Genomic DNA, 27,622 nt, shown 5'->3' with positions numbered 1-27,622 from the left:
TTACAGGTTTTTTCAATTCATGTTCTCTTACTCCTCTGTGACTGCAAATGCTCTTCCTTCTGCTTTAAATTCTGAAATTCTCCTTGTCTTTAAAAGACAGATTAGGAAATTCCCTGGTGGTCCACTGGTTAGGACTTCACACTCTCACTGCCGAGGGCCTGGGTTCAATCCCTGCTGGGGGCACTAAAATGCCATAAGCCATGCAGCATGGCCAAAGAAAAAAAGAGCCTAGGTGTTACTTTCCACATGGGAGTTAAGATTGTGATAAGATTATTGGAAAAAATATTAGGTTGCATTAGTGGAATATGTACAGTGTACATGTTCCACCAAGTGTGGAGTGTGATAGTACTACTGTACACTACTTTAATCAGAACACATTAGATATATGTGTCCACTTCTCGATGTTATACCTGAAGAAACTGAAAATAAATTTGAGACTATTCAGAGGTGATGAATGAGATGTTGATTCTTCTGGAAGCTATGTTATATGAACAATAGTTAAGAGAAATAACATGTTTAGCTTAGAGTAGCAGTGATAGCTATGTTTCAAGGGTCAGCATCTGAAAGAGGAAAGGGAAGTCAAAGTAAAATTACTTAGAACTAGAAGTAGAACAAGGAATTTACAGAGCAGCCGATGTCAGCTAAGTGTAGAAAAATCTTTCTGGTAGCTATGCAGTAATGGAGGCGTTTATTTGGAAAGGTCAACTGCCAACTCCACCCAAATCCCTGAAAATGTTCAAGCACAAACTGGAATGATGACTATACATGGATTTTAGAAAAGATTCCTGTATTCAGGCGTAGGTTGAACTGGACAACTTGAGTCTTTTGCCATCATAGAATCCAGCAAAAGTGGCCCAATTCCTCCACAAAATTTGCTTGTCAGTTTATTAAACAAGATCTGTTAATTTAGTTAAAATATGCATGTAAATCTGGTAAAGATCTGTATCTATAAACTAGGAGAATACTTTAATTATCTGTTACCAATTTTTGAGACACCTGAGATTAACGTTTCATATAAGTGAAACCCCCTTGAGTGCTAAAACTTCCTGTATTTTTAAAAGTTTGTTTCCCTGCTTTCCTAAGGAGATTCTTTTGATACTGAACATACATGTAACCTTTTTCCATTGGCTTGAGATATTTATTATGAACATCAACTATCACGTAATAACTTAATTTGGTAAACCTCTCAGAAAGTGTTTAAGTATGAAGCACATTGCTTAGGCTAAGTGGTCTGACCTCTTTAGATTATGATATCCACTTTTCATAGTTTTCCTGTCATTTCTCTTTTTATTGGGAGAATAGTCTCTAAGTAGCCTCTTTTCTGATCTTTTGTGCTCTGGAAACAGATAACCAAGCTTGTTCAGAATTGTATGAGGGGGAAAATGCAGGTGCTTAATGAAAACACACAGGATTGTCCAATAAATGTACTACATGAGCCTGGACTTTGTGACATATATTTTAGCGGATTCACTAGAGGGGCTCAACAGTAGATTTGAGCAGTCAGAAGAAAGAATCAGCAAACTTAAAGATAGGTCAGTGAAGATGATCAAGTCTGAGGAACAGAAAGAAAAAAGAATGAAATAAAATAAACAAAGCCTCAAAGCCCTGTAAGACAGCATCAAGGGTATTAACATATTGATAATGGGAATTTCATAAATAGAGTAGAGAGATAAAGGGGCAGAAGGAATATTTAAAGAAACAATGGCCAAAAGCTTCCCAGCTTAGATGAAAAACAACCTTCACATCCAGGTAACTCAACAAACTCCAAGTGTGATATACTCAAAAAGATCTACAACCTGACGCATCGTAATCAAACTGTCCGCCATCAAAGACAAAGAGAGAATCTTGAAAGCAGCAAGAGAAGTGACTCATCATATGCAAAGGATCTGCAATAAGATTAACAGGTGACCTCTCATCAGAAACCAGAGAGGCCAGAAGGCAGTGGCATGACATATTTAAAGCACTAAAGAAAAATACTGTCAGCCAAGAATACTCTAGCTAACAAAACATCCTTCAAAAATAAAATTAAGACATTTCCAGTTAAACAAAAACAGAAAATTAATCACCAGCAGACCTGCTTTACAGTAAATACTAAAGGGAGTCCTTCAGGCTAAAATGAAAGGACACTAGACAATAACTTGAATCCACATGAAGAAATAAAATTGAGTTAACTACATAGGTAAATATAAAAGATAGTATACATGTATTTTTCTGTTTGTAACCCTTTTATTCTCCTACCTAATTTAAAAGACAACTACATAGGACTTCCCTGGCAGTCCAGTGGTTAAGACTCCATGCTCCCAATGCAGGGGGCGTAGGTTCAATACCTGATCGGGGAATGAATATCCCACATGCCATGTGGCATGGGCAAAAAAAAGACAACTGCATAAAGCAATAATTATAAATCTGTGTTGATGGACATACAGTGTATTAAACAACAGCCCAAAGAGGAGAGGGAATGGAGTGATATTAATCTGAATTAGATTGTTATAAGTTAAGATATACAGGGCAACAACTAAGAAAATAATTTTTTAAATATAGTAAAAGAAATAACAAGGAATTTAAAGGGTACACTAGAAAATAACATGGAAGAAGGGAGGAATGGAGGAATAGAGGAATAAAAAGATGTAACGTGAAAAAAGCAAAATGGCAAGCATAAATTTCATGTTATGAGTAATTGCATTAAATGCAAATGAACTGAACAGTCCAATCAAAAGGCAGGGATTGACAGAATGGATTAAAAAAACGTACTCAAGGGCTTTTCAGGTGGCGCAGTCGTTGAGAGTCTGCCTGCTGATGCAGGGGACACTGGTTCGTGCCCTGGTCTGGGAAGATCCCACGTGCCACGGAGCGGCTGGGCCCGTGAGTTGTGGCCACTGAGCCTGCGCGTCCGGAGCCTGTGCTCCACAACGGAAGAGGCCACAACAGTGAGAGGCCCGCGTACTGCAAAAAAAAAAAAAAAAAAGTACTCAGTAGTATGCTGTCTATAAGACACATACTTTAGATTCAAAGAAATATATAAGCTGAAAGGAAAAGGATGAAAAAAGATATACTATGAAAACTAACTAAAGTGAGTGGATATATTCATATTGGATGATTAGATTTTAAGACAAAGAAGGACATTTTATAGTAATGAAATGGTCAATCCATTAGAGAACTACAACAATTATAAACATATATATACCTAACAACAAGAACCCAAAATAGATGAAGCAAAACCTGGTAGAACTGAAAAGAGAAATAGATAATTCAACAAGTTGAGTTTTTCAATACTCTACTTTCAATAATAGAAAGAATAACAAGCAGAAGATCAACAAGGAAATAGAAGGCTTGAATAATACTATAAACCAAAAATACCTAATTGACATTTATAGGACACTATACCCAACAAAAGCAGAACACACATTCTTCTCAAATACACATGGAATATTCTCTAGGATAGATCATATATTAGGTCATAAAACAAATGTCAATAAATTTATAAGAATTGAATTCATACAAAATCTGTTCTCTGACCACAATGATGAAATTAGGAACCAATAGCAGAAGAAAAAATTTAAATATGTGTAATTAAATACACTCCTAGGGGGCTTCCCTGGTGGCACAGTGGTTGAGAGTCTGCCTGCCAGTGCAGGGGACACGGGTTCGAGCCCTGGTCTGGGAGGATCCCACATGCTGCGGAGTAGCTGGGCCCGTGTGCCACAACTACTGAGGCTGCGCGTCTGGAGCCTGTGCTCCGCAACAAGAGAGGCCGTGACGGTGAGAGGCCCACGCACCGCGATGAAGAGTGACCCCGCTCGCCGCAACTAGAGAAGGCCCGCACACAGAAACGAAGACCAACACAGCCTAAATAAATAAATAAATAAATAAAAATTTAAAAAAAAAAAAAAAAAAAATACACTCCTAGGGGTTTCCCTGGTGGCGCAGTGGTTGAGAGTCCGCCTGCCGATGCAGGGGACACGGGTTCATGCCCCGGTCTGGGAAGATCCCACATGCCACGGAGTGGCTGGGCCCGTGAGCCATGGCCACTGAGCCTGCGCATCTGGAGCCTATGCTCCGCAACGGGAGAGGCCACAACACTGGGAGGCCCGTGTACCGCCAAAAAAAATTAAAAAAAAAAATTAGTAGCAATTCTAAATAGCTTCTTTTGGAACTAGGAAGAATTTTATATAACTATATAGATTATATAATTATGTAATTTAAAGTATATATAATTTTTTACCTCAACCACCTTTTTTTTTTGAGGTGAAATTGGTATATGACACCATGTAGTAGATTTGAACTTGAGTTTTGGAATCAGACCTTGGTTTGTATCCCACGTGGATCATAAAAATTCCCTAACTCCCTGTGCCTCAGTTTCTTTATGTATAAAGTGAGCTCCTGTGGCATTATTGTAAAGAGTAAATAAGAACATTATGTAATAAAGTATGAATTGGAAAAAAATGTTTAAAATTTAGCTCCTTTTGCCTTCTAAGGGGGGAGTGGCATAATTCATATCACTGGGAAAAGAAATATCTTTATGGCTTGATTCATACATTAAATGAATGTTTGTTTGATGTCTTTGCTTTGCCAGGCACTGTGCTAGGCACTGAAGCTATCATAGTAAGCCAAACATATATGGGCTCTGCTCTCATAGGCTATTTAGCCAATTGGGAGACATGGATGTTATTCAAACATTCACAAATAAATGTAAAATACAGCAATGGCAAGTGCTATGAAGGAGAGGTTATAGTGCTATAAAATGACGGAATAGAGAACTTTGACTCCCTTGGGAAGGTGAGGGAAGGATTCTTTAATGAAAGGACGTTGGGCTGGAATCTAAAAATTAAGTAGTGTTAACTAACAAAGAAAGGACAGGAAATCAGTCCAGGTAGTGGGAAATGTGGTTAGTGGATATTTGTTGATTTGGGGGCAACCCTGCACCCATTCCTCCTCCTTCTGATAAGAACTCCCAATTTTCTTTGGGGGATTTCTCTTCATCAATAAAGGTTTATTGAGACTTTTATTCCAGGTACCCTGGCCAAGGGATGGGCATGTGACCTGAGCCAGCTCACTGAACTGTCCTCTGGGGCTTTGGATCATGGGCAGAGTGGTGCAGAGGCAGGGGTAGTTGGAGGCGGTTGTTCCCAGTAGTGGTGCCCTGATGAGACTTCACTGTTCTCCTACTTTTGATACCTGGAGCTGCCCTGGCCCCCACCGCGGCCCTCCCCTGTTCATCTGCCTCAGGAGCTGTGCACAGCCTTGCAGTAAATCCCCTGTGGCAGATGGGTAGAGGTGTTGGGGACTGAAAGGCCAGCGTGGCTCAGATGGGAAGAAAAAAGGGGTTGTGTGATCAGTGAGGAGGCAGCGGATGGAAGCCAGACTGTACAGGGCCCTGGAGGCCACCTTGAAGATTTTAGTCTTTATACTAAAACCAGTGGGAGCTGTTGAAGTAATTTAAGCATGAGGATAATGTAACCATGGTTGCCTTTTGAAAACATTACTTCTACAAATAAATTGGGGAGGGGGCACTGGAGGTAGATAGACCAAGTTAGGAGGCTACTTAGTAGATCAGATGAAAGATGAAAATAGTTTGGTGGTACCATGGTGGAGATGCAAGGAAGAGACAGGCCTTGAGAGATATTTGAGGAGGTGTATTTTCACAGGATTTGGTGATGGATTGGATATGGGGTTGGGGAGAGAAAAGCATTCAAGATAATTCCTTGATTTCTAACTTATGAAACAAGATAGATAGTGAGGATCTGAATATACAAGTGGACAATGGCCAGGCCACATATGACAGTAGAACTCTGACTCACCACCTGTGCAGCAACCAGGTCAGGAATCCAAACCACAGCCTCTGCAGCAATCAGCCCAGAATGGTCAGGATCTGGCCAGTGGTCCCAACTGATACCTATTTTTTTGCCCCCACTTCCATCTCAGGCCCAAGTAGAGAAAGCCAAATATATTCCCCAAGCCAATCACATAGGATGCCGTGTTTCTAGTTAGGTGGTCTCCACCTTCCCCATGCCAACAAGGTCTAACAGAGTATTCCCAAAGCCTCTGTCCCCTTCCCCCCCACCCCCCACTCTAAAGCTGTCCCACTCCTCTGCCTTTGAGTCTCTGCCAATTGCAAGTGATGGTGGCTGACTCCCTGGCCATAGCAGGCTCTGAATAAATAGCCTGGGTGTGTTCTCATTTGACTGATCTTTTCCACAACAGTGAGCCCTTCACTGACGTAGGGAACACCGGGAGATGACCAGAAGAAAAGAGTGGAAAAGCATGAGTTCAGTTCAGGACACTTAGATTAGAGGAAACCTTTGAGACATCTAAAAGGAGATGGCAGCTGCAGGGCTGTATTATGACTTTCAGGGACCCTAGGCACTTTTGCTTTTCTGGGTCCTTTCTTCCTTAAAATAATATTAAAAATTATATTTTATGACTGCATTAGTATAAAGATGAACATATAAATATTATATATTAAGACTTTTTCAAATTAAAAGTTCATCTTTTTTTCTTATATAAAAAGAACTAAAACATTTTTGTAAGCTCCTGAAAATGTTATGGTCTGTAGGCAATGGGCCCACTGTGCCCAATGGAGCAGTCGGCTGGGTTCAGGTAGGCAGTCCTTACATGGGTCTGTGTTGTAGCGTCGAGACCTGAGATCTGCTGCAGCTGTACATGTGCAAGTCATCTCAGTTAGCTGTGGTTGGAGCTACGGGGTAAGGGGAGGACCAGGAGAGGGGGAATCCTGACTTGATATTTGCTGATATTCAAGGATTGCTGTTAATTATATTTAGAAGGGTATTGGTATGGTGGTTATGCTTTTAAAAGCAGTTCTTCTAGAGATGCAAGCTGAGACAATTGTGAATAAAGTGATATCTAGAGTTTGCTTTGCAATAATCCCAGCAGGGGAATGGATGAGGGTATAGAGGAAACGACTCTTGGTTGTGAGTTGGTGATTGTTGAAACTAAGTGCTGGAATCCTAGGGTTCATTGTCTAGACTATTCATTCAATAGTCTCTCTTCTGTTAGATATGTTTGAAGTTTTACATAATAAAGTGCAGGATAGGAGGGGAGCTAGGATGGACAGTTACAGGTCTCAGCAGAGGCTTGAGCGGCCCTGAGCAACTCAGAACTCCCCCAGCGCCACACACCAATCAGGTCTGCTTCACTCCCACACATTCGGTGTTAGGGCTGTTTAAGGGGAGAAATCAAGGCAATGTGTCTGTATTCCATGGCTGGGGACAGTGTGGGGAAGAACTAGCACATACAAGATGGTGAGGTAGTTTATAATGTGGTGGAAATAGGATCGTGGATTTACAACCCACTAGAAATAAGGTAAAACAAGATAAACTGGTGCTCCCACCCCAAATCCAGGGGAATGGGAGGGACTCAGGACTTTCCCCACACTTCTGGTGGGGGAGGGATTTTGAGTCAACTCTAATTAAATTTTCAAAGGTCAGGATACCTCTGTCGACCTCTAGGTTGCAAGTGCTTGACACACAAGATGTGAACAAGTGGGAACAGAGAAGGTGTTAAAGACTTGTTTGTTAACCTGGATTTGGTTGAAGGAAGAAAAATTGGAGCATAAATATTACATGGCTTCCTGCAGTCTAGGAGAGAGGGGGTGAAGGCAATTCCATTTCTGGTTCAAGGTGGTTGGTCTGGAATGAGGCCTTACCAAGTATTAGCTGTGCAACCTTGTACAAATTACTTAACTTCTCAATGAAAAAGGGCTAATAGTGTTTGCTGTCAAGATTTGGAAGTTTCCAGTAAATTATACCCATCCTTTCCCTGCCTGAGTTCAGAAACAATTGAGAAACTGAGGCAGATGGAGTTCAAAACAACTCATTTACAATTGGTAAAGCTGTTTAGAGAAGGTGACTTTGGTGGACCAATTGGATTTCTAATATCCCCCTGCTCCTGAACTGAACTGAGTGAGCCTCTGGCTCTATTCACCAGGCACACCTGCCCCCGGAGCAGGCTGAACACACTCTGCGATCTCAAGGAGGGAGAAATGCACTCCTTCTCCTAGATTCACCAGCGGAGGAGTCACTGGTCCCACGGGAGGAAATAGGGGTGGGTGAGGGCAAAAACCAGGAAGTTCTTCTCTGGGGAATTCTCCCTCTCCACATGGAAACGGGAGCACTGGGAGATAAATGTTCATCTCTAACACCTACCTCACTGGGTTCTTGTGAAGTATTGTACTTAGCACAGTATCCAGTACATGGTAAGTAGGTTTTCTTTTCTTAGTCATTAGTATTAGTGGATATTAAGATGCTTCTCACGTCTTTTTGGATAATGGAGTTTACTTCCTCTGGTGGTACCCATTGCAGTCCCAATGAAAACACAATCCTTCTGTCAAGAAGTGGAGTCCACTTCCCCATGCCTTGAGTCTGGGGTGCCTGTGACTTGCTTAGACCAACAGAAGGTGGCAGAAGTGACATTGTATGACTTCCAAGTCCAGGCCCCGAGCAGCCTTGCCTTCTTGGCACGCTGCTCCAGAACCGCATGGAAAGAAACCCAGCCTCCTTGAGAGACCTCATAGCAAGAGAAGTCCAGACCTCCCCTCTGAGCCCAGCGGCCAGCTCGCCCTCTGCTGAATGCATCCATGTGAGGGAGCCAGCAGGACCAGCAGGACCAGCAGAAGGACTGCCCGGCCAACCCACAGAAAGGTCAGGAAGGAAAACGATGGTTTTAAGCTCCTGTTTGGGGTTGGTCTGTTATTCAGCAGTGTGGAACTGAAACAGTGAACAAGCTGGTGGAGTAAGAGACTGAAGCTGTGGGCGGTAGGGAGGGCAGCAAGGGGTTCGGACTGCAGCCAGCTGATTTTCATGGGTTTGTGAGCGAGTACTTGGTTAGGGTCTGCTAAAGGAGCAGGCACACACTTCTCCCTCAATCAGCTGTTTTTAGTGCCTTTATCAACTTGTGTGAACTAACCTACAGCAGACCTGAACTTAAGTGACCCCTGATAGGCCAGTAAGAAACTGCATGAATTGAGGCAGAGGAGTGGGCTGGTCATTAACAAAGCCGAGCCTCCCACCTTCCCTAACTCTCCCCTCCTCCTTCGGAGGGCTTTGCTTCCTGAGGACCTATCTGAGGAGGTCCTGGCCTATGACCACCCTTAGAGACATAGCACAGGCAGTAAGAAGAGGGAGCCTGAAGGCATGCATTCTTTCACAGTTTGTGTTGGTTTTTCTTCTCAGTCTGGGAGGTGCTGCCAGGTGGGAAAACTTCCCCACCCGTAGCAGCATGCATCTGCCTGCCTGCCTGCCTGCTCTCTGTTGCCAGGGCGTGGTCTGTTGGAACTGCCAGGATGTTGGGCATCCTAGGCTGGATTGCAAGACAGGGCAGGCAGAAGGCTGGAGACAGAGAAAGGGGGCTGGGGGAGCAGGGCAGCAGAAAGAAGCAGCTGGACTTCAGTGTGAAGTGGGGAGCAGATTCACCCCAGGATACCAGGGACACGAAGGCAGTGGGCGGGCAGCTGCTCTGTGAACAGGGAGAGGGTGACTGAGGCTCGGGTAGATGAACATCAAAGGAAAGCAGTAACAGACCCCAGGTAACACACCACGTTTCCTGTAATGATCTAAGCAGGCAGGAGTGCCCTGGGGCTTGGATAGCTTAAAAGCACCACATTCCTGGCTTCAGCAAAGCTTAAAGCATGGCCTAGGTCAGGGAGCCATTTTAAGTTCTGGCTTCTCTGGGATTTTTAAGTGACCCGTGATTGTCTAGTAAGAAGCTGCATGAATTGAGGCAGAGGAGTGCATTGCTCGCTGACAGAGCCGAGCCTCCCACCTTACCTACCTCCCCGCTCCTCCTTCCAGGAACTAAGGACCTATCTGAGGAGGTCCTGGCCTATGCCCACCCTTGGCAGCAGAGACATAGCACAGGCAGTAAGGAGAGGTAGCCTGAAGGCACACGTTCTTTCACAGTTTGTGTTGATTTTTCTTGGTTGATCGCTGGTAGAGAAAGAATAAGTGACTGTATTATATGATTTCATATAATACAGGGCGGCAGTGTAGATGTGGCTGGGAATGTGCTTTCTGGAATCAGAATGGCAGGATTTGAACCCTGGACCCACCACTTACTAGCTCTGTGTCTTTGGATAAATTAACCAACTCCTCTGGGCCTCAATTTCCTCCCTTGCAAAATGGAGCTAAGAATAGTGCTGTCAAGTGCTCCCCAAAGCACCACCAAAGAGCTTGTGGACAAAGCAAAGCTGAGTTTATAGCTTACTGAGATAAGGAAGATCCCTACCTCAACAGAGTTTTAGCAGCATCTAGTAAAGAGAGGGCAGTGGTGGGGTATTTATAGGTTTTCGGCTTGTTTAGGATTGAGCAAGGGCTTGACAGACACAGCAGGGTGAGGGTTTCCAAAGGAGTCTTTGAGAATTGATGAGACCGGTGGAGTACGTTCATGACAATAACAAAAGTTGTGTGTAACTTCATCTTCCTGGGCAAGAGTTTCCAAAAACCTATTACTGAAGGCAGTGGGTAAAAGTCATGCTAATGTAGACAGTGATCTGTGTAGGCACAGATGATTTAGGTTCAAGTTCTCCCATTTACCTCCAGTATTGCTGTGAGGATTAAATGAGACAATGGATGAAGTGCTCTAAGTATAGTCATAGCACTTGATAAATATTCAGTGATTATTGCTATTAGTAGCATTATTTTCCATTCCAACCCCCATTTCTCTTGCCAGTTTGCTAGTGCATAAAATTCCACCTCCAGAATTGTTTTCTCATAACGTAAGGCTTTATCCCTTTTTTAAAATGCAAACACAGGCAGAAAGGGTACCTCACTAAACCTAATCAGGCATTTACACCTCAGCATGGAGGAGTTTATAAAATCCTAAACAGGAAGCCTGGAAGCTTAGAATATAAGCTTTACTAATCCCTTAGGAGAAATAGCCCCATACATCCTTAAGCTGTTCTTGAGGAGCCTTGCACATGCCCAATTACATGCAAGACTAAGGACAGTAACACTAGGTCCAGAACATCTGAATTTCCCCCTTTCAGTCTGGTGTCAGGCTGCTCCCATCTCGTAAGATGCTCTTACCTCCTTGGCATTTGTGCTTGCCCAGGGTTCTCCAGAGAAACAGAACCAGTAGGGGATTTTCTTCCTCCCTCCCTCCCTCCCTCCTTCCCTTCCTTCATTCCTTCCTTCCTCTCTCACTTTTTATCTCTTTTCTTTCATCCTATCTATCTATCTAAATGGGATTTATTATGAGGAATCGGCTCACAAGATTATGGAGGCTGAAAAAGACCCATGATCTGCCGTCTGCAAGCTGGAGACCCAGCAAAGCCAGTGGTGTAATTCATTTGGGGTCTGAAGGCCTGAGACCCAGGGGAGCTGATGATATAAATCCCAGTCTGGGGGCTTGACGTGATGAGATGAGATGTCCGAGCTCTAGCAGTGAGGTAAGAAAAAAAGAAGGAAATTCCACCTGTTTCTGCTTTTTGTTCTACTCAGGTCCCCAGTGGATTGGGTGAAGTTCATCCACATGGAGGAGGGCCATCTACTGAGTCCACCAATTCAAATGGTTAATCTCATCTGAAAACATCCTCACTGACACACCCAGAAAAAATGTTGGGTCTGGACAACCCATGGCCAGTCAAGCTGACATATAAAACTAACCGTCTCACCCAGTCATAGAGAGGAGGTGGGAATTTGCAGGTGGAAGAGGTATGTGTCATTATCTCTAGAGAAGGAATAAGGTATCTTTTTGAAATCACACACCACCAGTGAAGCTCCTTAGGTTAGGCAGTTAGTAAGCTGCCCCACTTTACCCGAAGTACCTACACTCAGTCATCTCTTCTGCAGGTTTCCACATCATGACAACACGCTCTAGACCTGGGGAGCTTAGCCCTGGCTATACCTTAGAGTCAACAGGGCAGCTTAAGAAAATACCTAAACCGGGGCAGCTTAAGAAAATACATAAACCAGGCCTGCCCATGCAAACCCTTACTGTCCAACACTCAAGCATCTGAACCAAAATATTAAGGTGAGGCCCAGGCACTGCTCTTTTTCAAAAGTTGCCCAGGTGATGCTGATACACAGCTTGAAGAAGCACTGCTCCAGATCAGTGCTATTCAAACTTTAGCTGCACAAGAGTCACTTAGAGGACTTGTTCAAACACAGATTTGGGGGTTTCATTCCCCAGAGATTCTGATTCAGTAGGTCTGGGTTAGGGCTTGAAAATCAGTACTTCTGAGATGCTCCCAGGTGATGTTGATGCTATGTATTGGTTTTCGGAGGGCTGCCATAACAAAGGACCACAGCGTGGGTGGCTTAAACAACAGAAATTTATTTTCTCACAATTCTGGTGTCTAGAAGTCCAAGATCAAGGTTTCAGCAAGGTTGGTTTCTTCTGGGTGTGTGGACCCCACCACTTTGAGTAGGAAGGCTCTAGATTCCACAGATCAAAGAGACAGTATGGGCTCACCAGTTAAGAGTCATTTGCAAGAAATATGATCCGTAATGGAATGGCTTCTTTTATATATTCCTTTGATATTAATGAGATCTCTGAATTCTCTTTGCCCTTCCCTCTAGAGTGAAGTGAGCAAAGGGTAGAGAGGTAGACAGAGAGGTCTGAGGTCAGAGAAATAGCCAGGAACCAGGGCTTTGTAGACTATTATGAGGTCTTTTCACAGAAGAAGGAGATGAGGGCTCTCCATATTGTGACCTTCTGCTGAATATTCCAAGCTGTGGGAGATCTTCATATATTAAGATCTTCCTTTACCATCGTTCGTCAGCCAACTGAGATGTTCCACGGCAAGGTATCTGCGTTTTCCTTTGCCCATTTCCCTGTTTTAGTTTAAAATAGGTTAACATTTTAAAAAAATTTTTTTATTGTGGTAAGAATACTTAACATGAGATCTACCCTCTTAACAAATTTTATATGTACAATACCTCATTGTTGACTACAGGTACAATGTTACATACACCAGGTCTCCAGAGCTTATTCATCTTGTTGGACTGAAAATTTATGCCTGTTGGTTAGCAACTCCCCACTTCCCCCTCCCCCTAACCCCTAACACCGTCATTCTACTCTTTAATTCTATGAATTTGCCTGTTTTAGATACCCCATATAAGTGGAATTATGCAGAATTTTCTTTCTGTAACTGGCTTATTTCACCTAGCATAATATCCTCATGGTTCCTCCATGTTATTGCATATAGCAGGATTTCCTTTTTTTTTTTAAAGGCTGAAGAGTATTCCATTGTATGAATATACTACATTTTCTTTATCCATTTATCTGTTGATGTTCTTTCCATATGTTGGCTATATGACAGGCAACAAAAACAAAAATAAACAAGTGGAAGGACCTCAACCTCAAATGCCTCTGCACAATAAAGGAAACAATCAGCTGAGTGAAAAGGCAATCTAGAGAATGAATGGGAGAAAATATTTGTAAGCCATGTATCTGAAAAGGGGTTAATCTGATAAGGGGTTAATCTCTAAAATATGTAAAAAGAACTCCTACAATTCCATTGTAAAAAAAAAAAAAAAGCTAGTCTACATAGGTTTGATACACATGGAGTGGCTCTTGTAGAATAAAATCATAGGCAGCATTAGCGCACACTGCAGAGTCACAGCTAAGGCCGGCTGGCTGGGATTCTGCAGCATCTACATTTACCTACATGAATGTAAGAAGTTAGCTGAAAAATTGCTGTTTCAAAGCCTCTCCCTGGGCCTTCCTGCAGCAGCGAGTTGTAAGTCCTGCATGGGAAATGGCAGACCACAGCTACAGCCTGCCTGCAATTTACGCAAAGTAACTTCTCAAGGAAAATAAAGTCATAGCCCAAGAATCAGACTGATTCTTGCACAGCCAGGATGAAACATTTTTAAGTTAGTTGCTGTTGTCCAGCTCCTTGGAAGTTTTTCATGTTGAAAAAAAGAAAATACTTGGATGTTAACTAGACCTATTGTGATCATTTTGCAATGTATACAAATATAAAATAATTATGTGTGCACCTAAACTAATGTGTGTCAACTACACCTCAATTTTCTAAAAAAAAAAAAAAAAAAAGAACAAAACACATCTTATATTACACACACAAAAAAAATTTTTTTTGATGATCAGATAAAATGAGTTGCAGCTTTAAGGGGACAAAATAAACTCGTGTTTTTAAGGCACATGACTTTCAGCGGGGCAGGCTGAGGGCTGCATTTAGCTGTGGAAATGCATTGTAAGCAAATGTGACTTTCGTGAATCTAAAATGTTAGAAAGGAAAAACTTTTCCTCTACTCTGTTAGGTTTAGTGTCTGTGGGCCTGTGAGTTAAACTGACACAAGAGATTAACAGGAGAAAAAGGTTTATTCATATGTATATGAAAACCAACAAAAGCAGTAGTGGCTCTTTAAAGAGTTAAATTTAGAGGTTTATAGACTAACTTAGTAGGGACAAGGGAGGGAAGAAAAAGGTGTTATGGGAAGACAAATAGGTTTCTTTAGGAAAGACAAGTGGATTTTTAGGAGAACAAATGGGAGATAAGAAAGTTGGTGATGGGCTTCCCTGGTGGTGCAGTGGTTAAGAATCCACTTGCCAGTGCAAGGCACACAGGTTCGAGCCCTGGCCCGGGAAGATCCCACATGCTGCGGAGCAACTAAGCCCGTGCGCCACAACTACTGAAGCCCGCGCACCTAGAGCCCGTGCTCCGCAACAAGAGAAGTCCCCGCAGTGAGAAGCCCGCACACTGCAACTAGAGAAAGCCCGCGCGCAGCAACGAAGACCCAGCGCAGCCAAAAACTACCCCAGACGGGATTTATGGCAGCCTCATTTCCCAGACGTTGCTGCTTTTAGTCAGATAAGGGAAGCTCTGAGAAGGCTTCTTTCCACATCTGTTGGATCTCAAATGTCTTCAGCTTAAAATAATCTTCATTTCAGCTCTAGGTCCCCACAATAGTAGTATGAGACAGAAATACTGTCTTGCTGCATAAGGAAGTGACTTGTAAACTGTTCTCTGTTGCTGCCTAGCACCTGGCAGTGCCCCTTTAGCTGGCAAGCTGTAATCCTCTTCATCCTCCATGTCAGGAGAGCTATGGTTATTTGAAGACATCTGAAATTCTCTTTGAAATTTAGCATTTATTACATTGTTATTCTCACATATGCTATTACTATAATTTGAAAGATTTTATAAATCCTATAAAAATATTATTCAAGTTATGATATTGCTAAAATCAGGGCTTGAAAAACGCAACCATAAATCAAAAAGTTCAGAATAAAAGTTAGATAAAATGGTATGAATAAGGCCAATCAACCAAATTAATACTATGCTATTAATTTAAGAGATAGCCCTATAGGAAAAATTTTAAATAGTGCTTAAAAATTAAAAGCAACATTAAAGTAAAAATGTGCTCCAATAGTTATAGACTTTTGTACTCTACAGATGCATTCTTCATACTCTTTATTCCTTTGGTAAAATGAGCTTGATTTATGAGAGATCTCCCAAAATTTGTTCCTTGAGTAAAATATACCTCTGTATAAGAGGGTGGACAAAAGCTAAGACATCATTTAGTTCATGAGTAAAGAATCAAATTGCAATTCAATGGCAGTTGTTTATGTAGAAGAGCTAGAAGTTGAACAAACATCTCAAAACTGTAGGGCAATTAATTCTGCAAACTCATGGCAACTATAAAGTAATTCATCCTTAAAATTATGACAAGATCAGAGATGATAAGTATGTGAACTCTGCTTGAGTTCACATAGAAATAGATTTATGAAATAGTTCACATAGAAATAGATCTATGAAATAATGTTGATTGAAAACAATTATTGATAGAATTCAAAATAGTACAGTTATTTTAGCTATGGACAAAATACAAGCTTGTCTACTGATAAAGATGGGGACTTAATTTAAACCTATGTAAATAGTACTTATATTCATTGGGTCCTCATTTTCTTCAGAGTTGTTTGTGTTAATGATAAAAGCAAATTGGAGTGGTCACCAGCTTTGGGAGGGGAAGGGAGGAAGGATAAATTGATGGAGCACAGGGGATTTTTAGGGAAATGAAACTATTCTGCATGATATTGTAATGGTGATGTATATCATTGTACATTTGTCAAATCCATAGACTATACAACACAAGGAGTGAACCCTAATTTAAACAATGGACTTTAGTTAATAATAATTATCAGTATTGGCTCATCAATTATAACCATTGTACCACACTAATACAAGATATTAGTAGCAGGAGAAATTGGGGGGTGGGGAGTAGGGGTGAGGAAGTATATGGGAACTCTGTACTTTCCACTCAATTTGTCTGAAAACGTAAAACTGCCCCCCAATTAATAAAGTCTATTAATTAAAGAAAAAAACTAAATTGGTGGACAAAGAGATTGCTGATTCTTGGGAAAATCTTGAATCATCCAACACAAATCAGGCTAAAACATGCTTTCGGTTCTTTATTTACTTTGCTTAAAGGTGCATTGTTTATTTTGCAAGGGCGTAAGGATTAAGAACAAAATGAGAGCAATAGACTGTCTTGCACCCGTTGCCAAAATAAGCTTTCTCATTTGGTTGACTATCATGAACCTTAAATCAATCTACTCAGAGGAATAAATTTCACCCTTTATAGGAAAAGTTCCAAATCTTCTTCAATTGATTTAGGAAGTAAACCCTGTATCTCAGAAATTCTCACTACAGGATTCACCACATCAACAAACATATATGCTTTATTGTTAGTATCTTGTTGATCAGCAATAACACATTTATCTTCATCAGAACACACAGCTTTTGCTCAGGCGGTGAACCAGGTCTGTAAGCCCCTCTCTGCAGTGGAAGCTCCGTAATCCTAGAGAATTCAAACTCGCTCTCACAATCAGACCCCAGTCTCCTCCAGCCCTGGAGCCACTTGCATCCTTCCTCCTCTGGCCACTCACCACCTTCTCTGCCTTGAATCATGGGTGTAAACTCAGGTCTATGAAAAAAACATGTCTTTATTCTCTCCAACTCAGCTTGCTTTCCAACCTCAAGCTTTATTCCGCCTAGCTGGTGGAAAAACAGCCTCCCGTCTTTCTGGGGTTCCAGGAGCCTCCGAGTGCCAAGATGTTGAGTGGTTGTGGGGGAAGATCCTCTGGACCATGGTCCATGCAGGTCACTGCTTAGACATGTCATCCCTCCCCACACGTTCCCTGCAGGTCCTCCCGCTTTCTGCTGTTTTCCTCCATGACTGGCACGTGGGAGTCTTTGGCAGGGCTGCCTTTGATCCTATCTGCCTCGACACAGCCATTTTCTCTCTGGGATTGTTTCCCTTAGTAGTGACTAGTAGTGACTGTGCTGCAAAGCCAGGCACAGGTCTTTTCTGCTTCTGGAATCCACGACCTCTCATTTTTCCCTGTAGACTCCCGCCTGTTAAAAACACTTTCCAGTGTGGGGATGACATAGATTCTCTTTCTTTAATCTTCTCCACAACACCCCACCCCTAGGATTCCCTAAGGGCTTAAGTTTTTGGAACAAGAAGCAAAAATACTTTCAAACTATATGTTTTCTCCCTTGTACATCCCTTCCTTAAGGCAATGAGGCCAGAGCCTGCTGGGATGGAAGGAAGGGAAAGGAGCCCTACAGAGAAAAAGGAAGAAACCCATATTTCAGAGTATTATTTGGCCATGTATTTTATTTGTATGGAGGCCTTATCTCCCTTAGTATATTTTAGACTGTCCGATAGCCTGAGTTGTTTTCTCATGTCCTCCCTAGCATTTGTGGAGTGAAAAGGTGTGCCCTTGACAGTCTCTGGTTGTTCTTCCTTTAGCCTTGACCAGCTTTGAGGACAGCTCTGGAGCACTCCTGTGGGGTCGTGATGGTCACATCCCTGCCACATCATAAGACTTCCCTTCCTAGTCGTTGCCGGCTATTACATTTTTGGCCACCTTTGGAGACATTGGATACCTCTGAACACAGTTCACCAGAACAGGTGAAATTTAAAACTGTTTTTCATCAAATAGAAAAGGTTTGGTCCAAATCATTAAGAGGATGGTGAATGTTATAACCATATTACTATGGCAGGGGGAGGTAAAGGGTAGAAACCTTCATACATTGAGTCTCCTACCCCAAAATGCCACAGTGCTTCTCCAGAATCCTCACATCAGATGCTCCTCTAGGCTGAAGCACTGAAGGCCTGTCTTAAAATGTAAACGTGGGCTTCCCTGGTGGCGCAGTGGTTGAGAGTCCGCCTGCCGATGCAGGGGACACGGGTTTGTGCCCCGGTCTGGGAGGATCCCATATGCCGCGGAGCGGCTGGGCCCGTGAGCCATGGCCGCTGTGCCTGCGCGTCCGGAGCCTGTGCGCCACAACGGTGGGAGGCCCGCGTACCGCAAAAAAAAAAAAAAAAAAATGTAAACGTGCTCTTTGGTGATGCTCTTAGATGACCTTGGTTACTCAGTAAAGAACAAACCCTGAAGGAATGAGACACAGGACAGGTAAGTTTTGATGAAACAAGGTGGGAGGGGGAAAGGAGAAGACCACAGCCTCCCATGGCAGACTGGGGTGAGAAATGGAATATGAAAGGGTCTCAGAAACCAACCCAAAGGTTTGTAATTTTGTCCAAGATGGGTAAGGCCCTGCATCTGTGGTAAGGGGGTGTGTGAGCCCATCAACTTTCTTTTTTGTGAGTTGTCCGATGAGCGCTTTATTCATTCTCCCCTCAACTCTGCAGGGAGCCTGCAGCTGTGGTATTTAGCTCCCCCCAGGTTTCCATTGTGTGGGCTGGAGTCCCAGGGCCCTGGTGGCTCACCACTGGGAGGGCACCACGCTGATGGGGAGAAGGGGGAATAAGCTCTTCTTTGCTCCAAGCACTTCTCCTTGCCTGCTTCCACTGCCCAGGGCTGATGGGGTTCTCCATGCCCCCCCGCCCCTCACAGCCCTGAATCTTGTCAAGGCCATTAACTATTTTTTCAGCTATATCAATTTAAGAATTTTTATTGAGATGTAATTGACATCTAACATTATATTAGTTTCAGGTGTGCAACATAATGACTCGCTATTTGTATGGAACGCTGAGTCTGGGTGCTGAGCAGCCGATCTGGTGAGGGTGGGTCCAGGCCTCATTCACCCCTGCACCCCAGCGCCCAGCCCTGTGTCTGCCACCTCAAGGCCACTCCCGCAATGTTTGCTGTGCTGAAATGAGCTGCATTTAGTCCACATTTGTGGAATTTGGGTCTACCTTCCCAAGCCTTTTAATATCCCCAAATAAGTCTCAGGCTCTGAAAAAGATAAATTGATTTTACTAATTGACTCAGGTGATTCTAATTCTTTGTCTTTGCTTTTCTAATTGTTCTCCGTGCTCCGCAAGCATCAAGGAGTGCAAAGTGCAAAGGAGTAGAAAGCGAAGGGAAAGACCCCTTCTTATCTTCAGACCAGACTCTCATGTGCTTTTGTGGAATAAGTATTTTGTACCAGGACTGGACAACAAAGTGGGTTCCTGATGAGAGAAGATGAAAGGAATGACCGCGTGGCCAGGATGGGGATATCAAAGGCCACCCTCTCTTCCCTCTGGCCAGCTGCTCAGCTCCGTGGAGCAAAACAACCCTTCTGTCTGGGATTTGTGTTAGACCTGATGCTGCTGTGGCTTTTCCCCAGACTGTGTAAGGCAAGTTCCCTGCTTATTATCCTTGTTTAGACTCAGCTAAACTCATAAACAGGACCTCTTAGGTTGCTGCTATTGTTTTGAAACTTTCTGGGCTTTGAAGATGGTCTGTGATTGATTTATTACTTACAGAACCTCGAATTCTTGGTTCATTAACCCTCACAGCTCCCAACTCTTGGTGCAAATGGAATAACTTAGTTGAAGTGCAGCTGAATTATCTAAACCTGCAAAAGATTTTAAATGGTTGCTGTTTGACCTTGTGGTATATGTGTGGCAAACTGTTCTCTGAACCCCATACAGGACATGTTAAGAAAGGAGATTTGAAATCAAAACTGTCCTGGGAGTGAGTCGTATGGTCACTTTATGTATATTGCATATTACTTGGTTAACAAAGTCATTTGCCTAAACTTGTTTTGCTTAGACAGATATTATAACTACTTGTATTCTGTAACCTCACACCAATTTGAAGGTATGGCAAACAGTTGTGGGTAAGAGAAAGATGGGAAGAGACAAACTGGTTCAGGTGTTCTGAATGAATGTTTTGGAGATATAGGTGCTACTCATCTAAAATTAGTTATTTGTATTTTATTATTTCCATTACATAGCATATATTAATACAATATATAAGTATATACATTATATTAAATTTAATGTATTCTATTAATATATAATGCATTAATATGAACATATATTTAATTTATTGATAAATATATTACTTTACATTTGATATATTAATATATAACATGTAATGTATGTTATATTAAATATAAATTATATATATTTAATTGGAAGTCCCTTTAGTAAATAAAACAACTTGTTCTGTGATGGCTCAGAGAATACTATTTGGTTAAGCACCTGAATTCCAGTTGCCTTACTTTAGAGGCGAGAGTGCTTCACTGCCAAGCTTTAGTTTAGTTTGTCATTTTTCCTCATTTTGCCTTTGCAGAAAGTCATCATATGAGTTATCTACTTCTGTGTAACAAGCTAACCTACAGCTAGTGGCTTAAAATTGTAAGCGTTTATTATCTCAGTTTCTGTGGGCCTTGAATCTGGGTGCAGCTTAGGTGGTTGCTTTAGCTCCTTGCTGGCTGTCGACTAGAAACTTCCCTCAGTTCTTTGACATGTGGGCCTCCCCACAGGGCAGTGCACAGCATGGCAGCAGGATCCTCAGAGTGAGTAAGAGTGAGCAAAAGAGAGCAAACAGAAGCCTGTCTTTCTGTAACCTAATCTTGGAAGTGACACCCTGTCAATTTTGTCACAGGGTCCAGCCCAGTCAAGGGGAGGGGATTCCACAAGAGCATGAATATCACATGTAGGGATTTGAAGCCATCTTAGGTGCTGCCTACCCCAGCTAAAGAGAGAAAAGTGACTTTTTACTTATCAAAATGAATATCACCGAGATATGACACCAAATACACAAGTAACCAAAGAAAAACAGGTAAATTGGACTTCATCTAAAGACTTACATATCACAGGATACTATCAAGAAAGTGAAAAGAGAATCCACAGAATGGGAGAAAATATTTGCAAACCACATATGGAATAAAGGTCTAATATCCAAAATACATAAAAAGCTCTTACAGCTCAGCAATAAAAAGACAAATAACCCAATTTAAAAATAGGCAAAGGAGGGCTTCCCTGGTGGAGCAGTGGTTGAGAGTCTGCCTGCCGATGCAGGGGACACGGGTTCGTGCCCCGGTCCGGGAGGATCCCACATGCCGCAGAGCGGCTGGGCCTGTGAGCCATGGCCACTGAGACTGTGCGTCCGGAGCCTGTGCTCCACAACGGGAGAGGCCACAACAGTGAGAGGCCCGTGTACCGCAAAAAAAAAAAAAAAAATAGGCAAAGGATTTACATAGACATTTCTCTAAAGAAGGTATACAAATGGCCAATAAGTGCATGAAAAGATGCTCAGCATCATTAGTCACTAGGAAAATGCAAATCAAAATCACAATGAGCACCACTTCATACACACTATATTTTATTTTATTTTATTTTTTAATTAATTTTTTACTGGAGTATAGTTGATTTACAATGTTGTGTTAGTTTCTGCTATACAGCAAAGTGAATCAGTTATACATATATCCACTCTTTTTTAGATTCTTTTCCCACATAGGTCATTAGAGAGTACTGAGTAGAGTTCCCTGTGCTATACAGTAGGTTCTTATTAGTTACCTATTTTATATAGAGTAGTATGTACATGTCAATCCCAATCTTCCAATTTATCTCTCCCTGCTCCTTCCCCCTGGTAACCATAAGTTTGTTTTCTACATCTGTGACTCTATTTCTGTTTTGTAAATAAGTTCATTTGTACCAGTTTTTTACATTCCACATATAAGCGATATCATGTATTTGTCTTTCTCGGCCTGACTTCTTTCACTCAGTATGACAGTCTCTAGGTCCATCCATGTTCTATATTTTTTTTAATGAAGAATAACAAATATTGACAACAATATGGAAAAACTGGAATCCTCACACACTGAGGTATAAAATGGTGCAGCCACTGTGAAAACAGTTTGGCAGTTCCTCCAAAAGTTAAATATAGAATTACCACATGACCCAGCAATGCTACTCCTGCATAGGTATACACCCACGAGACATGAAAATATACATTCACAAAAAAACTTGTACATGAATGATCATAGCAGCATTATTCATAATAGCCAAGAAGTGGAAATAATGCAAATGTCCATCAACTAATGAATGTAAAAACAAAATGTAGTCTATCCATGGAATGTTACTCAGCCATAAAAAGAAGCACTGATACATGCTACAACATGAATGAACCTTGAAAACATTACGCTAACTGAAAAAAGCCTGACACCAAAGGCCACATAGTGTATGATTCCATTTATATGAAGTGTCCAGAATAGGAAACTCTGTAAAGACAGAAAACAGATTAATGTTTGCCAGGGGCTTGGAGGAAGGGGGAATAGGGACTGCCTGCTAATAGGTACAGAGTCTCTTTTTGAGGTGGTGGAAATGTTCTGAAATTATATAGTGGTGCTGGTCACAGAACTCTGAGAATACACTAAAATCCACTGAATTGTACACTTTAAAATGGTGAATTTTATGTTATGTGAATTTTATCTCAATAAGAATTTTTTTTTAAGTTACTATGACCAATGGTAACAAATATTTACTGAATGTTTGGTAGCCTGCTAAGTACCCTGCTGTGTCTGGGTTCTAGAACCCAGGTCAGTGGTTTTCAACCTCAGTGGCACATTAAAATTACGTGGGAGCTTTTAAAATTTTTGATGCCCAGGCCACGCCCCAGACCAGTTAAATCAGAATCTCTAGGGTAGAATCCAGGCCTCAGTGGTTTTTAGGGTGCCGCATGAAATTCCATTGTGCGGCCAAGTTTGAGAACCGCCAGCCTAGAGCATCATGACTCCTCAGCAAGTTGGGTTCCCTCAAGAAGTGACCACTCTCACACCCTGTCTTCTTTCCATTAACAATAATCAGCAAAGAAAGCTGCTTGTCCTCAGGGACAGACTCCTCTTCCAAGTCAAGACGGCCCCTTAGTTTCTCCTAATTCACCACTATTTTCCTTTCTGTGGGTGACCCAGAATGTTCAGTAATTTAAAGAGGGAATATTTTATGCTTTGCAGTTTTTTTCTCATTTTGGATTAGGTTGCTGTGATTCAGCTGTGGGCAGAGAATCATTTGTTCCACTTTGGAACAAAAGTTGAATTCTGTCCAAATGGGTTGGCACTTTTGCCCTGAAAAACCTGGATTTTATAGTTTATGAAGTTCTGAGCAAAAAACTAAGATGAAATGAGCTAGAAACGTGAGGACTTTTACTGGGCCTATGTGCTCTCTTTTGTATTTATCATCTAACTGTAATACTTTAGTTTATTTAACCATCTTCTTGGCCTCCCAGAGCCTTAGCCTTTAGTGTCCTAAATCCTCCATTGCCAGCAGCACAGCAAGCTGCTTTTGTGTGGTATTCATTCTGTTTGGCAAACCCATGTGTTCTTGTGTCCCAAACCACAAGTGGTCCTAGTTAAATCCACCAATCAAAGTACTAACTTTTTTTTTCATTTGTCCCCAGAAGCTGAAGCCAATTTGTGAAAAAGATGGAAATGGGTTAAAAAAAAAAAAAAAAAAAAAGAAGTTAGGGCTTCCCTGGTGGCGCAGTGGTTGAGAGTCCGCCTGCCGACGCAGGGGACACGGGTTCCTGCCCCGGTCCGGGAATATCCCACATGCCGCAGAGCGGCTGGGACTGTGAGCCATGGCCACTGAGCCTGCGCGTCCGGAGCCTGTGCTCCGCAACGGGAGAGGCCACAGCAGTGAGAGGCCCGCGTACCGCAAAAAAAAAAAAAAGATGATTTTAAAGAGCCATAAAGAAAGGATCAGCAACAGCTACTTTAGGCTACAGGAGGGCCAGTGAGGTTTTAGCTAGTAACCCACCCTGGTGGTAGGTGATGGGGGTAAATATAGTTGGCCCTCTGTACCCCGGGGTTCCACATCTGCAGATTCAACCAACCATGCAACAAAAGATATTTGAAAAAAAAATTCCAGAAAATTCCAAAAAGCAAAACTTGAATTTGCCATGCGCAGGCAACTATTTACATAGCATTTACACTGTATTTGCAACTATCTCTATAGCATTTACATTGTATTAGGTATCATAAGTAATCTAGAAATGATTTAAAGTATACAGGAGGAAGTACACAGACTATTTGCAAATACTATGCTATTTTATATGAGGGACTTAAGCATCCAAGCATTTTGGTATCTGCAGAGGGTCCTGGAACCAATCACCCAAGGATCCCAAGGGACAGCTGTACACAGGATCAACTCTGGCACCACTCACAGGGACAACGAGAGAAAAACTCTGGAAGGGAGACTGATCAGAGACTAGCAACTGCCAAAAACTTCTGGCAAGAACACAAAAAATTGCAGAGGCCTGTGGAGTGGAGGAAACCCAGACAAGAAAGGGCAGGGAAGTAACAAGCAGAAGCGTGTGGATCTGCCCCTTAAAGGTAGTAGAAATCAGCCATCTTTCTAGAATTAAATAGAGTGCACAAGTCTTAAGTATATAGCTCAGTGAATTTTTACACATATACACCTATGAAACCACCAGCCAAATCAATACCTAGAACATTCCTATCTTCCCAGAAAATTCTCTCATGCCCCCTCCAGCTCAGTAGCCTCCTCTCCTCACCCAGAAGTAGCCACTATTCTTATTCATATCACTGTAAATTAGCTTTGCCTTTTCTTGATCATCGTATGAATGGAATCATATAGCATATTTTCATTTGTATATGGCTTCTCTTGCATGGCATAATGTTTTTGAGATCTACCCGTATTGTTATGTGTATCAATAGTTTGTTCTTTTATTATTGCTGCGTAGTATTTCATGATATAAATATGCCATATTGCTTATCCAGTCCTCTGTTGATGGACATTTGGCTTGTTTAAAGTTTGGGGCTATTCTGAATAAAGCTGCTATGAACATTGGGGGTACAGGCCTTTTCATAGACATACACATTCATTTTTCTTGAGGATATATCTAGGAGTGGAATTTCTGGGTCATACGGTAGGTATATGTTTAACTTTAGTAGATACTGCCAAACAGTTTTTCAGAGGTGGTTGTATCATTTCACACTTTCACTAACAGTGAGAACTCCAGTGGTTGTTTTTGAGATGAAAAGAAAATCAGCAAATACCTTAACCTGGGCCAAGTTCCTGGCAGCATAAAATTTGGGATATGAACTATCCATGCTTTGCAGTTGAGTGATGAAAGAAAAACAATAAAAACAGAGGCCAGGGAGGGGCCTGTAACTGTCCCAGCCCAACCAGTACCAGCAGGAAGGAAACCCTGCAGCTATTTTGGGATAGTTTCCTAGCAGGGACATTAGCTAGTTAAAAGGGAAAGGGATTTGATAGAAAGGGAGATGCTAAAGTTGTTTCCAATTAACCTGTTGAAAAACAGTAATTAAAAAAAAAAAAACAGGTAGGTAGCAGTGTTCCTCATACTTTACTGGGCAGGAGAATTCTGGTTAAAAATACAGAATTTGCATTTTTAAAGAGATATCCCAGGTGATATCACTGGTGTTTCAAAAACTACTCCAAAACATTGTTTAGAGGTTCAGCAATGCTAGCACATAATGTGTGCTGGGGATAAAAGTAAGAATATTCCCATCTCACTCTACATCATAGCACCTTACTGACACTGACCTTTTTGACCATTAAATGTTTTGTTGAGTATTCTTTTAAACACATAAAAATTGGGGGAAAGCTCCCACCTTTCACTTTGCCCCCTGGGGGTCTTCGTCTCAGTAATGCAAGGTTTAAAAGTGAGAGTCGGCTTCTTTCCTCCCTTCCTTGTTGCCAAGGAGGACGATCAACCTAGGTGACCCCAATCACCTTTTAAAAAGATTTACTGTTAGTCTCAATGTAGAGCTCTGAGGAGATATCAAAAATTACTGATACGCCTGTGCTCCGCAACGGGAGAGGCCACAACAGTGAGAGGCCCACATACCGCAAAAAAAAAAAAAAAAATTACTGATACATCATTGCAAAGTTAAAGCTATTTTGGCACGTGGTAGGTACTTGACACATGTTGAGAGAATTACATTTATTTCATTAAAAAATACATTAAGTGCCTTTTATGTGACAGGCACTATGCCAAAGCAAGGAATACCATGGTGGAAAAGATAGAGGAGGTTTCTATTTTGAAGAGGTTTGCGCTCTAATGGGGAACTGTATTAGTCAGGGTGGGATAACTTCTCTAACGAAAACACACAGACACCTAATTCTCAGTGGCTTATTAGCTCAATAAAAAATGGATTCTTCACTCGTTTCGTCTCAGTCTGATTTGGGCTGATGAGAGGATGGGTGTTCTGCTCCATGCAGACCTTCGAGGTCCCAGGCTCCTTCCACATTCTTTTATGTCCACAGAGCCCTCTCCATTCAGCCAGCAGATTGGAAAGAGAGTTAGGAGACTGCACGGGTAGTTTTCATGATACGGCCAAGCCTGGAAGTGGCAGACATCACTTTACCCACATTGCATTGACCAGGCTGAGTCATGTGGCCACACCTAACTGCAGAGGAGGTTAGGAAACATAGTTGAGTACGCAGAAAAGAAAGGGTTTGGTGAACACACACAGTCTCTACTGAAGGGGTAGACAAGGAAGTATAATCTGGTGTGGTAAGTGCTGTACTATGGGGAGGTAAAGGGTGCTTGATAATATACAGGAGAGACACCTAACCCATACTGAGCTTGGGCAGAGAATATCCTGAAGGAACTGATGCCTAAGCTGGCAGAAAAAAAGTTCATTGCTCTCTAGAATATGGTAACTTGTCCCCTAATGAGATACTACTCCCTTGCATGAACAATTTGTTTAAATCCAAAACCCTTTTTTTCCCCAAAGTAACCATTAGAAAATAATAAGCCCTTTCTTGGGTTCCTCTTGTTCTCTGCTTTAAGAAGAAATGGTAGGGCGGAGTCAAGATGGTGGACTAGGAAGATGCAGAATTCGTGTCTCCTCACAACTAGGGCACCTACAAGGCACTGGTGGGGGACCATGGACGACTAAGGGGACGGGAGGAACCTCCAGTGACCGGGTAGGATGTGAGGCATGGGGGGAGTGAGGGGGGAGGAGAAGTGGAGGCCAGGCAGGACTGGTGCCCCTGAGGGGCGTCTAGGGGAGGGGAAGGGATGCCACACCCGAAGAGGGAAATTGGGGGACCGTTGGGAGGGCGGAGGATCAAAAGGGAGCGTGGCCAGGCTTCTGCCTACTTGGGCCCCCCAGAGCCTGCTGAGATCCGGGGCCTGATCCTCTGCCCACCGAGGCCCCCTCCAGCTGGACGGGTCCTGCGGGAGTGGGAGGGAGGGGAGGCAGAACAAAAGTAAAGGCCGGACCTCTGGGACCGGCACCCCTGAGGGGCGGCTGGGGTGGGGGAGGAGTTCCTACACCCAGCGGGACCCACCCACGGTGAGGGGTCCAGCAGTGACGGGGGAGACCCTGGGGGAGATGGGGAGGAGGGGCACGAAGGAACGGAAGGGAACGGTGCCAGTGCTTTCCCTGTCCACTTAGGCACTG

General features: G+C 42.5%; 1 long non-coding RNA gene across 1 annotated transcript; it reads left to right on the top strand.

The window, feature by feature from the left end:
* The first annotated feature begins 9,291 nt into the window (after window positions 1-9,291).
* LOC308621412 lies at window positions 9,292-19,675 on the top strand. Its single transcript, XR_014016452.1, has 3 exons — window positions 9,292-11,401; window positions 17,736-17,897; window positions 19,275-19,675. It is a non-coding gene; the product is annotated as an uncharacterized lncRNA (long non-coding RNA).
* The last annotated feature ends 7,947 nt before the right edge of the window (window positions 19,676-27,622 follow it).

Source organism: Mesoplodon bidens (genome assembly GCF_964165515.1).
Source record: "Mesoplodon bidens genome assembly, chromosome: 1".
Classification (NCBI taxonomy): Eukaryota; Metazoa; Chordata; class Mammalia; order Artiodactyla; family Ziphiidae; genus Mesoplodon; species Mesoplodon bidens.
The sequence above is the reverse complement of the archived record's forward strand: the minus strand, read 5'-3'. Positions and strand labels throughout refer to the sequence as shown.